General features: G+C 39.7%; 1 protein-coding gene across 3 annotated transcripts in view; it reads right to left on the bottom strand.

Annotated features, from left to right (window-relative positions):
* LGR4 (leucine rich repeat containing G protein-coupled receptor 4) overlaps positions 1-14,696 on the bottom strand; it is a 75,295-nt gene that overhangs the window by 42,045 nt on the left and 18,554 nt on the right. The window contains exon 1 of one of the 3 annotated variants that reach the window (XM_032110727.1): positions 11,178-11,253. The exons of the other annotated variants lie outside the window; for them this stretch is intronic. The gene's annotated coding sequence lies outside the window, so the exon portion shown is untranslated. Of the gene's footprint in view, positions 1-11,177; positions 11,254-14,696 lie in introns of those variants that run through there. 3 annotated transcript variants of the gene reach the window in all.

The following is a 14,696-nucleotide window of genomic DNA, read 5'->3' as shown; positions in this document are numbered from 1 at the left end:
GACTGCAACTTCTGTTCTCGCACATTTTTCAAATTGTCATAAATACACACATTTCACACATCCAGGCTTGTCCTCTCCTTTCCAGAGGACTGCAAATCCACTTCTAGTATCAACTAGGAAGCATTTATGAAAAGGGCAGAAGAGTAAGAATGGAGTGGAGATCCTAATCTTAAACAGTAACCCACTCAAGAAAATCACAACTCTCAAAAAACCGTCCAGGTGATATAAAACCTTACTGTCATATGCACCATAATAAATGGTGGTACTAAAAAATAAGTCAACAGTACATATCATCAGAAAGCTTATGCATCACTTTGGCAAAGATTTTAGCTGCACCCACATTTGTTGTACTACATGGTAGCTCTTTTTGACAGCTGAGGTAAGGAAACCACATCCACCTGAAAGCAATGGTCTTGAAATTTCCAGAGTGATAAACGCTCAATTTCAGAAGTGTCCTATGCAATCCTAAACAAAGTCAATGGAAACCATGCAGACACACAGAATGGCTGACATCCAAATTCAAAGCAATTCTGGCTTTCTCTGGGATCTGAAATTAGCTAAAAATGTTTTTTCCGTGTAGCTCCAAGTGTTAGGCTCTACAATTTTAATTTAGAAAGTAGATTATTTGGATGTAAGCATAAAACAGATCACCCTACAATGAGGACTGAGAACCATCATCAATATTCTCAAGTTCTACTGAAATTTATTTTCAGTGAAGCTGAATTTATAACAAAACCAGACACAAATATAAACTGCAATTGTCTTTATCATGTCAATCTTCAGGGACTGCTTACCATGATGCCTTGCTAAAAAGCTGAAATATTTATGAAGTTTCTGTATTTGCCTTCATTACATGTGATAGTAACTCTTACTAAATAAATAAGCCAATCTTTATGGCACTGATTTGCAAACTTTGGGGAACATCAAAACACCAACTTTGAAAGTTTCTTAATGATCATCATACAAGTCTTAAAACAATTCTTGTTTAATGAAGAACATTATGTAAAAGCAGTTTTGCCTATATGTAGATATAAAAAAATATTTTCTCTTTTCATTTTACTCTACAGAATCTCCTCAAAGAATGAGTTCATAGGCACTACACGCTCGTAATAAAATATTAAGTAGTTCATGAGTAAGAATCTATAAACAATATTAGGAACATCCATGACACTAAAATTAGATGACTTAATAACTAGTCTCTATTAAGTTTACCTAGTTAATTTGGTAAGATACTCTTAATAACACATAATTAATAGAAGAATTGCAATAGAAATGGCAGAGCACAATTTACTATGACAAAATAATGACAAATAATCCCCCAAACCACAGTCCAAAACAAAAATAGCCCTTGCTAAGTTTCTACTGTTTGTATTTTATAAATAGTCATTTTACTACTCCTAAACTTAAAAAAAAAGAGATCAGTCTATGCAGTATCAAGAAGGCTGTCTATTTAATAAAGATAAATATTAGTATGACCCTTGACACGTCAAAAAATCTCCATGAGAAACTGTCATACACCACCTGTTTCTCTACTAAAAAGCCCTCAGGTCTATAAGCCCAGAACTCATTTAGGGTGCTAATATATTAAAAAGGTTCTAAGAATGAACAAAAGAATATTAATAGTACTTTCCCAGCCTCTAGTAGTGTTCATGGGAAGGATGCTATCACACAACAGACGGATCATGTCAGCAGTTGCCTAAAGCCCCTTTTCAGCAGGACTAAGCTAGAAGACCTACTATGGATTGGGTTATTACATTGAGATATAAGTCCCCTAGAAACAGCACAACACCTGCAAACCTTGGAATTGCTGCCAAACACGTGCACACAGAACTCCCAACAAACAAAACACCAAAATCTCCATATGTTTGCCCTAAATTTTATTGGTAAACTGAAGTCCAGACTCAGTATCTAAAAGGCTTATTATAGGTATCTTGTTCTTCCAACAAGTCCCCAGTATGGTCTGTCAGCCCAGCAAACTACACCTCTGACTTGAAATTAAATTCAGGCCCACATTTATATTGGGGATGTTTTCCCCAGAAAGTGTAGAACAGACACAACAGCTCTAAGAGATATAAGATTATGGTAATGCCATGGGTTTACACTGTGGATTCGCCAGGAAAAAGAAGGAGAAGCCAGAGTAGACCTGCACCTTTCAGCAGGTAGCCATTAACTAGGTTTATCTATACTAAGCAGTCAGGCTAACTCTTCACTCACTAACCAACATTAACCAAGGCAGAGATGGTAGATGCCCCATTCCTGGAAACATTGAAGGGCATGATGGGGCAAGAAGCCGGCACTGAAACTAAAATGATGGCCAAGAAGCTGGCATTGAAACTAAAACATGAACTGCCAAAGGTTCTTCAGTAAGAAACCTCTTTAGCAAGAGGCTGCATCTCGGGGGATAACATGAATCACAGCCTTATAGTTATAATTAGTTTCACCATTTCAGGTAGGAGAAATGTAACACCAGAAAATAAGCACAACTGCACTCCCTCCTACAGTGCCATGGCTGCAGTTTTGAATGATAAGTAAGGCTTCTTACACTCTGTCAGAAGCTTTGTCCTTCTTCCAAGAAGGTAATACAGAAAAGAATACAACTAACTAAAATTAGTTAGTTTGTAACTGTAAATCTTGTTTTGCCATCCCAGGTAATATAGAGATTAATTTTAACAGGCAAAGGTGAAAACCCAAGCCACGGTACTCCAGCACTCATTTGCTGTCTCCAGCCTGCTCAAGTAGATCCTTTCAGGTTATTCTGACAACTACTTGAATATTCATTTCCAACTGAGTTTAGCAAAGTTTTCTGCTTTCACCTAACACAGAAACACTTTAAAGTAATTAAAAATACTAACTGGCAACAATAGTAAAAACAATGAAAACCTCCCTCTGTTGAAAACATGCATCAAAGGAGATTTCTGTGTTCTTGTGAATATGAAACAGTTGGGTTTTCCCCATTTGAAGCTGTTGTGTCTGTTTTCCTTGGAAGAGGAAAGCAGCTTTGCCGGACACAGTAAAAAACACACAGCACCACATCTCATCTTGCATAATGCTGGATATTTAATCACTTTTAAATCAACCAGCAGTGGAGATTTCAGAAAACTGAACTAGAAAACATAATGCACTTAAACTTTTTATTATACTCCTTCTGCAAGAATTCCAGTTCCTGATGTGAGGTTTTAGTTATTTGGATTTTATTTTTCTTCAAGGATTGTTGATTTTACCACTAACCAAAGTCAAAGATCTCCAGGCTTCAGGATGAGCAGAAATACTTTGTCTCTTGGATGGCAACTTACTAATTCTCTCATATTTTAAAAATAGAAACTCTCTTATGTTTAAATAGTGGCTTCAATCACAGCTTTCATCAGTGGCATCACACAAAACAGAGTTAGATGCAATGCACAGCATGTCATAAGGTACTATGTACCTGCAGGCACAGGTAGCCTTCTCTATCACTTTATAGTACTGCCTCTACCATAAAGGAGCCTGACCGTTGTTAGATTTATCCTGAACATTTCTCTTACCAATTGCCAGAGCATGATTCTGGCTAGGAAGAACAGATGACTAGAGATGATGGAAAGGAAGGAGTGGGATGATAATTCTTGGATGAGAAGAAAAGCTGCAACAACAAAGAAGTGACCACAAAATGGGCAGTACAGACTTCCTGTAGGACAGAAAGGACAATAAAATGATAGATAAATTAGCCCAAGATATAAGCAGAGAATAAAAGCAAATGACCCACCATAACTGATGGGCATTGAAAAGGAAATAATGCCAGTCTCTGTGACCTGAGGGACATTTACCCGCAACAGTCTTTTTTTTTTTTAATGACAATACCTACCATTCCTAACTGCATCTCCCCCAACTGTGTGCACATTTTACGCAGAGAAACTTTCCTCACAGCTCTGGTGTGCTGGCATGTCTTCTAAAACCCACAGGAGATGCCAGTGTTACACTTCCTGTCCTAGCTCACATTCTCCTCTCTCAACACTTGGATCTGCACTGAACTGGGGGCACACACACCTTCCCACCACATTCATGAACTGCATCCAGATACATGCTAAAGACCTAAAACACACTACTTTGTAAAAAAGGTCTTAAGCCAAATAAAACATGAAATAACTAGCTATAGAAAAGCAAAATTAGATCTCAACAAACCCAAATTGAGATTGGCTGTTTGAAACAAGTAACATCAAAATACACCTCTGTGCTTCCCAGCACTTCATTAATAGCTATCTACTTTTTGGCTTTTTGACTCTCTCAAGTTTAGAAAAGAAGGGAGAAAGGGAAGGAGTGAGAAAGGAAAAGAGAGGGGAGTGTTGATTGAAGGAAAGAAGATCATGTTTCAACAAGGCACCTTTAAAATCCCATAAAATACTGCCTCTGAGCAAGCTTAACCTGTTTGTTGATAGATAATAGCATGTAATACTGTAGGCTCCATTTAGTCTTTTCCAATGTCTGGGCCCTCTGCCATTGAGTTATTTAATTATAACAGTTAGAAAATTACTTAGGTAGAGCTATCTATATTTGAATAAAGCCCTCCTACCTACCTGTACAAAACCATTAGGTAATAGGTGTTAATCTTACATAAAATTCCCCAAGTAGTAACCATGATCCAGCTTCAGCAGTACTAGGAAAAGCTGAGGCTGTTAATATTTTTACATTAAATAAGCCAGGATATTGCAAATGCACCTCAACATGATTCTAGGAAGTACCCATCAACAATCTGTTACCTTTGGATCATTGATAACATGGATAATGACCTGATTACATTAACACTGGTGAAGATAAAGACAAAGCAACATATATTCTTCTTCGCATATGAGACCAACAGTTCCTTGCACAGAAGAACAAGAGGAACAAAAAAACCCCCACAAACAAACAAACAAAAGGACTGATTATACAGCTGCATGGCAATGGTCAGTGATTCAAGTTTTGTCCAGGTCATATCTGTGTTAACCAAGAGAACTTCCTGGTGTTGTGGCAGCAGGGACAGGCAGGGACACTGGAGCCAAAACAAGTGGGCAGGGGGAGACAAGAAATCAGAGAAACTCAAGGTTAGACTAACGTTAAGTTGTACTGCAATGCTACATTCTTGAAGAAAGACATTCAGTGCCCAACTCCTTGTAGGAACATGTTCACATGATGAAAACCAGTGTAATCCAAATCACACCCCTCAGCAGCCAGTCTCAGGGGAGAGCAGGAACTGAATTACATCCCTGGTTTAAATCTTCTTTCCCATTTAGCCAGTTCCTCCAGGATGGTGATAAAACCACTGAAGGGACAGAATAAATGAGTCTGCATTAATACTGTCTCATATCTTAATTGTATTCAATATGTAATATATTCATTATGGAAATACAATTCAGTATGGAAAGCCTAGAGGATCGGCAAGAAAATTTCAATTAAATTAGAAAGAAACAAATTTGGTAGTAGAGTTTTGTTTTATTGTATCTTCCTGATGACAAGAAGCAAACGATTCTCTTCCAGAAGCACCACCTCACAACTACTGATTTGAATGTATGCACTATGAATCCAGTGAGTGCAGCTAAAATCCAATGACATGCATTACATGTAGACATGCCAACCCCAACAGCGAGAAATTATGAACAGGAAGAAAATACCAGGCAAAGATGATGTTTACAGAGGAACCTACACCTGGAAAGTGTTCAAGCTTGCGATGATGTTTGAGTTCAAAATAAAGTTTAAATAACACACTGAGAAATTAATTTCTTACCTTTTATATATTATCTATATCTATTACTGCAAGGTAGTAGCATAATACCTATACTATTAGCTAACATTTCTATGGTAATAGGACCTCAATGTCAGACTGGCATTGTATTTAAAATTTACATTCTCTCAATTTCTGACGAAGTCACAACTACCAGTGCCCATCTTCCAGTAGGAAGGGTCCACTGGGAATGACAACAGCCAGAACTCTGCAGTATTAACTATCCCTTATCTCCAATCCTTATTGCCATGTCCCAACACATTTTTTTTCCTCCTGATACTTATCTACTGTTCCTTTTAACATGGGCAAAGCTGCTAATAACAAAAGGGAAGATTTTAAACCAATTTTTGCATTAATATAGATTTTTCTTCTTGTTATTCCATCTCTCCCCAGCAACCTTAAGCATGCTCTACTGCCTCTGACATGATCACAGAGACCTCCAAAACTCAAAAGCACAGAAATCTGTTCTGTACTCACACACCATTCTGCAGTAACAGAAAGCCTATGAGATATGACATTTTTTCATTTACTAGCATGCTTCATTTTCCAATTCTTCCAGGAAAACACTCTTACAAGAAAGGAAATATCCAAATATTTAAAGCCTTAGTCAATATCTGCTGTGACTGGCTAAGTAAGACACAGATTGCATTCCCACCCAGCAAATACACTTGCCATTTCCTAAGTACCCATGCTATCTCACTAATGAGCACAAGGTCTTATCATCTGTTGTTTGTATTGCAAGAGAAGCTAAGGGCCCTGTTCAACACGTCAATGGACTGATGCTGTACAAATACATAGCTGGAGACACTCCTCACCTGGAAGAGTTTGCTGCCTAAATGCACGAAACAAACAGCATGGCAAGGAAAACAGGTATGCAGATATAGGTGAAGCAAGCTGTGCAAAATCATCAACAGAACCTGAAGCCCCTCCAGTTGACCAATGCTGCTCCCATGTTCTATGTCCAGCTACTACCTACCATGTCCTTTACAAAACAAATTAATTCTTTCCCTGCCTCTTTTGTTTGTTTAGCAGGAAAACAGGACAGGAGATTGTTCTGACAATTTCTTGTTTGCTAGATATGTAGCTTCTGTCCATTTCGTGGCAGCAGTAAGAAATTAGGCTCTAACTTACATGCAATGTTTTCATTCACTTTTCTGCGGCTCTAACTGGAAACTATGTGACAGCTCACTTGGGGATGAAGCACTTAACCTGATTTTTCATGGGAACAATCAAACTTCAGATTACCCACCAATGCTGGCTATTAAAGAGGATTTTGATTATAAGAAGTTTTAAAAATAGTGGCACACAGAGCCCTTTTTCAGTACAAATAATTTAAAAAAAAAAAAAAAAACCAGCATATAGATCCTGTAGATTTCAGTAAGCTTTTAGCATTTTGCTGAAGCTGTACCTACAACATTTTCACTGGCAGCAACAGAAAACCTGCAAAACTTCAGGCAGGTCTGTTCCTGCAAGAGAAGTAACATCTCCCTCTTTCTCCCACCATATCTCTAAGTTATTTCTCCTGCCTTCTCCTTCCCGTGTCACATCAATATGTTGTTGGGGTTTTTTTTCTTCCAACATGGTGTTTTAGCTTTCTTTCAGACACTGTAACTAGCTCTAATGTACCCTATTCATGTGCCAATCAAGCCATCATCAAGATTTTAGAGAGAACAATACTTGCATGCAAAGCCCTATTTTGAACTGGTATTTGAGCCACTGCAGGCCAGCCATTAAGCAATCACACATACGGTTAATGGCTTATGTTGACACATGGTAGGGAATTAACCTAGAAAAAAATGCCACTGCATTATTGTGAAAGCGATCCTATCCCGGAACTGGAATATAGAGCAAATTAACATGCTCTTCAGTTAATTTTTAGGAGCCAAATTTTGAGTGCAGATTACAGTCTAAAGGAAGGGCTTATTGTAAACTGGAGGAGGAAACAAAATATCTTTCAGTGCAGGAGTATTTCTTTTACACAGAGATTTACAGTTAGAGTTATTTATAGCAGAGAGTAAAATTATGTATTATTCACAGTTTCATAATTATTAGCTCTATGGAATACAGTAATGCCAGGGAATTGAGTACAAAAAAATCAAACCATGTGACAGGCATGCCGATCAAGCTGTCTGTACCAAGATACTCCTCCTGTAACTGTGAGTATTCATCACAAAATGTGAATAACCAATAAGACCACGAAGAGGTCTACGGACAAAACCAAGTGGGAAGTCAGATCATCCACATCCCTGATCTGTAACCAATTGGCATGTCTTGCTACCACCCAAACTCCTGGAAGGAAAGCTTTCAGCATGGTTACATCACAGCTACCCTCTGACTTAAGATGTTTTTAAAATAATTTATACAAAGTAAGATCATCTTAGCTCAAAACATATGCATCTAAAACCATGCATTACAACCATCACTTTTGGCAAGACTTGAGATTATTTGAAAAAGCCAGTAAAGGAAAGCAGAAATATTTCTATTTCTTTTAACCCATAGTTCACATGTAGGGAAAAGGGGAATGCAGCAACAGGTTACACACTTAAAGAATTCAACCAACTATACCCTGGAGGTGTATTTCCGTGCTTTGGGCTCTTTTTTTTTTTTTTATTGTAATCAGGTGGTGGTAGCTGTATTTTATGTAGTATGGCCTCAGAAAAAGCCATATCAGCACAACTATGGAGCAGCAGACTCCTATGGTAGTAGGAAAGACAAGTACTGAAGAAGACAGTGGGAACTTCACACTAAGAAAAAATACCACATGTAGCTCATGCCTGTAATAACATCAACAGAAAACCTAAAGGAGTTTTATGGAAGGGTATTTGTTATGTTTTGAGTAAATAAAGTTTAACACTATACCTGCAACTAAGTTAAAAAAGGGTAGCATTGCCAGTTGTATCAATTGTCCTTACCATCATGGAGTCATATTGAACCATCAGTCACTGAGGTTAACTATGTCATTTTTTAAACAACTCTGACTGATTTTTCTTTATTGAGTTGTCAGTCCCAGGTATAATACATACCTGTGCTTTAAGTTAAAACAGGTATAATTTACTTAAAGCACAGGTATAATACATAGTTGTGCTTTAAGTAAAAAGCTGACACCAACACTTCACGTATGGCCAAGCCACAGTTTTGTTCATTACTACAGAGGAAGTTCTCAAGCACTTTTCCCTTATCGAAAACCTCCATGAACAACCATTGCTGTAACACTAGGAACATTACTTAAGTATGTAATCTAACCAGTTTAATGAGATCTGGGTCCTGTCCGTCCCACCCTCGTCTTGCTTCCCCACCATCCCCGCCACTCCAGTCTCGGGTTTCTGCTGCATAACCACCAACACCTACAAGGCACGTTTCATTCCATTTAACAGCTTCAAGGGCAATTCCATAAAACTTAAACCGCCTTAATAGGAGTGTCGGGAGTCACACTCACCCTTTGGACTTCAAGGACATTACATCCCTCTCCACCTAGCAACACTATTTAAAACAACAAATGTTTCACACCATAAGCTCCCAGTTACAACTCCGGATGCAGCCGAAGTGAGGTTCAGTGCCTTGCCTTGCTCCAGCAGAGACATATTTTGTGGGTTTGGACAGGTTGCTTTTGTTTCCAAGTCTCGGGTTCAAAGGAGAAAAATATTTCTGCATCTCTGTGAGGAAAGAGGAGGCTAAAGCTACCCATGTTTCTGAGCTGTCCAGACAGAGCCTTAAATCTGTTTACTGTTAAAAAAGCAGTGATATCATTGCACACACATATTAATATAAAAATCTTCTGTTGCAATTTCACTGTGTGTTTTTGCTCTGCTGCAAAAAGAGAACATTAACAGCTAGAAATCCAATTTCATAAAAACACCAGCTTTAGTAACTCTAAATGAATTTTATTCATTTTTTTCTGGTTTATTTTGGTCTTCTAGTCTGCCCCACCCAATGTTTAGAAAGCAACCAGAGCCTCAAAAGTCTGGGCAAGATCTACATTTTTAGAAGACCAAAAACAAAAAATAGCAAAACAAAATTGGTATATGAATACAGTCACTGATACAATGAAGCCATATGACAAAATCTAAATGTTGCAATTAGTCCAAACCTATATACAACAGCTTTAGCATTTAAGAATTTTTTTCAATTACATATAACATGTAACTTGGATGTAACTAGAAACTATTTTTGGCAAAAAGCACTCAAAATACCTATATTGTGGGAAAACTAAAAGCACATAGTACAACTTTCTAGTGCCAAAACAGACGTCATGGCAGCACCTGGAAGGACCTTTTTAGAACCAAACGCTTTTATGGAGCAATTTTCAAGGTATCTTAAATAAGCTGACGAAGAACAACCACTTTTGATAAGATGTAAAACTTCAGTTTTGAAAACTTTTGGTCATCAATTATTGCATAGCATTTTAACATAAGAGTAATTCCTACTTTATGACACTTAAAGGATTAAAGTTTGCCTGAAGTTTCCCATGTGGCAGAGTTCATGTGTGCTAACAACCCTTGTATTTCTCTCAGGAAACTGTACCTTCAACAACTGGCAAATCTGCTGCCTATTGACAAGGAGTGTGGCTGAATACAAGAATCCAAACAGCCTCATCAGCCTTCCTGATCTGTAGAGTTATGAGGGTTTCAGCTACGTCTCCCTTTTTTTGATTTGAAATCAATGTCCAAATCCCTCATAGATAGAAATGAAGACATGGGTTAAGCATCTACCTTAGCTTCCAGTGAACCTTAGACATGAATTAAAATGAAAGCTGCCCAAAACATCTGCCAGGACACTTTAGAGAAGAGCTACAGGTTCAGCTTCCATTTCAATAGTACAGGACTGAACAAGGGATATCAAGGAACTATTCAAAGTCAATTTTATTTCTTCTCATATAGAGTGCCAGGAATTACCTTATAATCTGACTTATCACAGAGCTAATCATTTCATTTCAAGAAGCCAAATTCATGTATGCTTTTTGCCTTGTGAAAAAACACACAACTCTTCTTGCTTACTTCCCTGAGAGCCAAGCTGCTTGCCCATTCCCTCCAACAGGCGAGCCCAGCTTCAGGCCCAGGAGAGTCACCCTCATCACTACCAATTGCTGCTGGCATTGTGCAGGCAACTGCACAGCCCCACACATGCCCGGATCTCTTGTTCTCAGGAATTTGGCAGAGGCACAGCCCTACAACTGACACTGCCCCACAGATGACAAGTGCCTCAAAGTCACATCCTCTAAGGATTCAAGAGCCTCAGACAATGCTGCCTGCACCATGCTAAGCTCATGGGGGCCACAACTAACTCCAAGCAATATGGTTTAGCAATACAGTAGAATCTGGCAGGAACAGTCCCGTCTGCAGGTAATAGGCCATTCCACAAAAACAAAAACAACAACAAAAAAACTATGAAGGAAAATAATCAGTCTGGATGAAGAGAAACCAAATGAAAGCATAGAAACTTCATTCACCAATAGATGAAGGAGGAAGGTACTCAGCACTTCCACTTCAAAAGGTCTGAGGACAAAAGACAGACTCTCCTCTCACCTGCAGCAGAAAGCCACGTTAGATGAGGAAATACTATTATAGCGAACTATGCAAAGAGGCTACCACAAGCAGCCCACCTCAACCACTCACAGGCTTCATGAGCAGCTAACATGACAAGAAATCTTCTAGTGTAACAAAGATGGATCAACTCTGACTGAGACATTGGTCCTTGCTCAAAAATGGCCCCTAACTGGAAGAGACTCCTCCAGGATCCCAGTAGCCCATGAACCTGGTTCTTAGTCAACTGAGTCTCTTTACACATTTAAACTACAACTACTGAAACAAAGAAAATTTGCAGGGAATAGAATACATTTTGAATTATGAAAGGAAGAGTTTGGGGAAAAGATTTTTATACTGTACTGGACCAAGCAATAGAGATGTGGGAGAAGGGGTGACAAGTTTCAGGCACAGAGACACTTTCTGAGGTCCTTAACGGCATGCTGATGTGTTTTGCTCTTGTAGGGCTTCCCACTAATCTGCAGAGGTTGTCCCTCTATCATTACAAAGGAGCCAGCACAGTCTGAGCTAGCAAGCCATAAGAGTTAAATGAACACTGCACACCAATTAGAAAAACTCTACAGTTAAAATCAATTGCAATTTCAAGGTAAAAAAGAAAGAGGAGAAAAATAAATCAAAAAACCCTCACTCATTCACACTCTCACAGAAAAAGCTGAGTACAGTTAGCATGGGGAATCCAATCCCTCACACATTCCCATTCCCTGACAGCACATTCACAGCAGTTTTCAATAAACATCTACACAAGTCACTGGAAGGGAAAAAAAAGATCTGTCTTCTTTCATACAATTACACAAAAATAACTGTCATCACAACCATCCTTGTGGTAGAAGAGTCCATATTTGCCTGCACTGAAATCCATCTGCAGCTGCCCTGTGGAAAAGACAGCCAATAATTGGCTTCTTTCACCTCTGTTAACCATGAACAAAAGTGTCATTCAGCTCCCAAAAGGATAGAAGGCACCAATGGATGGTCAGCTCTCTGAGCCAGTGGGCTGGAATAACAATAACCCTGTAGCATTTTCTTTTTCCTTTTGTTTAGTCTTTCAAAGCCCTTAATTAAGCCCTCACAAAGCACCCCTACAGGCTTCTTTCAATGAGGCATTACACGCCTGTTTTCTTGTATTTAAAGAAGAAAAGTAACAGGGAATTCTGAAACACATTAAGCAGTACACACAATTTCCACGTATTCACAACTGAAATACTGTTACATTTTAGCTTTTAAATATTATCATCATTAATAAGAAGTTCAAGCTTACTATGCTCACTCTTTGCTGTACATCCCTCGCTAAATACAGGCAGTCATAAAACTAGCCTATCTGCAACAGTTCACTCAAATCTATCACAAGACAGCAGCCCCCAAAATGAAAGCAAGTGGAACAACGCATGTTGATCAAACATCCCTGGTCGCCCTGAAGCAGACAGCAGAGAAAGGACCGAGTAACACTGAGGCTGCACATGATGCATCAGCATTGTCTGAAAATAGAGCTGGTGAAGGCTAAGTATAAACCCTGCTATGTAAGTGGCCTCTCATACAATTAGATACCTACTTGCATTTAATATAATGAAGGTAATCTGTACTCCACTATTTGGGACCAAACTGATGTAATACTGATGTGTGTGTATTAAACAGGACATTTGAGGATTACATCAGCTTTTCGGCAGTGTAGGCAGATTCTGTTTGACAGAAACGCTACGGAAATTTGTAATACTTGAGCCACAACCGGGAAACAAAACAGTTTTAAGAAAACACCATTGAAATACCATCCTCATAAATGCAGGCTGATTGGAGGAAACCTAGTCATCTAATCCCTTCACACTCCAAACCAGCCAAAGCAGCAGACTAATGTGGTCACTGTTTTTTGGGTGGCATCCAATGCACATGGTGAAGGGCTTGGGGGTAGGTAAGGAGTACCAGGTACAACCACCACTTAACAAAGCCATCACCTGCTCAACAGTGGTCCAAGCCCTCCAGGGTGCTGCTGCCTTACTCCATGTCATAGGTTAGCAAGCATAGTCCTGGAAGTGATGTCCTTACTAAGGGGTGCTTACAGCTTCTTCTATGACCTGATAGAACCTATCAGCTGGCCAGTTTGAATATGGACAATTCTTTAAGCCACTTAAAATTGTGATCGCCTCTGTGATATAGACAAACCCCCCACAGCTCTCTCTCTCTCTCGTTTCTGGTGCTGGGACAGGTGGCTGCGGGCCCTGTGCGGGCTGCTCGGGCCAGGCCGGGCCGGGCCACGGCTCCAGGATGACCTCCTCCCCAGCAGGACTGTGGGCAGCCAGAGCGGCTCGGAAGCCGCCTACCCCCCTCCACTGCAGCCAAGATTTCAGCAAAAGCAGCACCACTGTCCGGCAGAGGTCAGGTGACCAACTTCGATAAGCCACATTCCAGCTGCAAGGCCTAGGTGAGATTAACCCTTTTAGAGCTGTGAAGAGCTGAAAAGCTGAGGGAGAAGAAAGAGGAGATGCTTAAAGCTGAAAGTCTGTTGTGAAGCTATGATATATCAGAGTATCCCATTGTAATTTCATGAAGATATGGGGGGTGGAGTGTTCAACTCGCAAGCAAAAGCACCTGCGCTGAGATAGGCAGATGCTGACGCAGCTGTAATTTCATGAGAAGTTTGGACAGGGAGAGATGGACCAGATGAGGACTTTTGCTCCAAATGGGAAAGGAGAAAACCTCAGTTCCTAGAGATGCTCCCAGAGATAGTCCTAACGATGAAGATGAGGAAGACCCTTTGCTCCCAGAGGAAGACCCTTTGCTCCCAGGGAAGGAGAAGGGCCTCTGTTTTTGTTTCTGAACGGCTCAACCTTAAAATTGTACCCCAAAAAACTTCAAGAGTGGACCCTCGAAAGCAGTTGTGGGAAAAGCTGCAAGTCGGGGGAAGGGACTCACACGCAGGCAGAGAGACTCCTCTTCCTAAATGGACTGAACAATATTTGGAAGTGGGCGACTGTCTCGTGGTGATACTGTTTTCACAGCACGAGCAAGAAGAGACTTCTCTTTTAAATGGACTGAACAAGGTTATTATGGAAGTGGTAAACAGACTGAACATCTTAAGGGTTGTCTTTTTACATTATCAGTGGGAGAAGGGAGGAAGGTGGGGGGAGGAGGAGAGTTCTGAAGGTATGGTATAATTTTTTTTTTCCTTCTTTTAGGTCTGTTAATAAACTTCTTTATATTCTTTCAAGTTTGTTGCCTGCTTTGCGTTTCTCCTAATTCTTATCTCACAGAGGATAAACAGTAATGATTATTTTGGACCAAACCACTACACTATATTGGTGTTTCTGCCCAGTTACAGAACCAAACCCTCGACACTCCATTATCTTGTAAATGCCATTGTCCTGTGAATACAAGCAGCTTCCCCACGGGAGATTGGCCCAGCCAGTCCAGCCAAAAACTACCAAAGTCATTACCAG

Source organism: Corvus moneduloides, chromosome 6 (genome assembly GCF_009650955.1).
Source record: "Corvus moneduloides isolate bCorMon1 chromosome 6, bCorMon1.pri, whole genome shotgun sequence".
Classification (NCBI taxonomy): domain Eukaryota; kingdom Metazoa; phylum Chordata; class Aves; order Passeriformes; family Corvidae; genus Corvus; species Corvus moneduloides.
The sequence above is the reverse complement of the archived record's forward strand: the minus strand, read 5'-3'. Positions and strand labels throughout refer to the sequence as shown.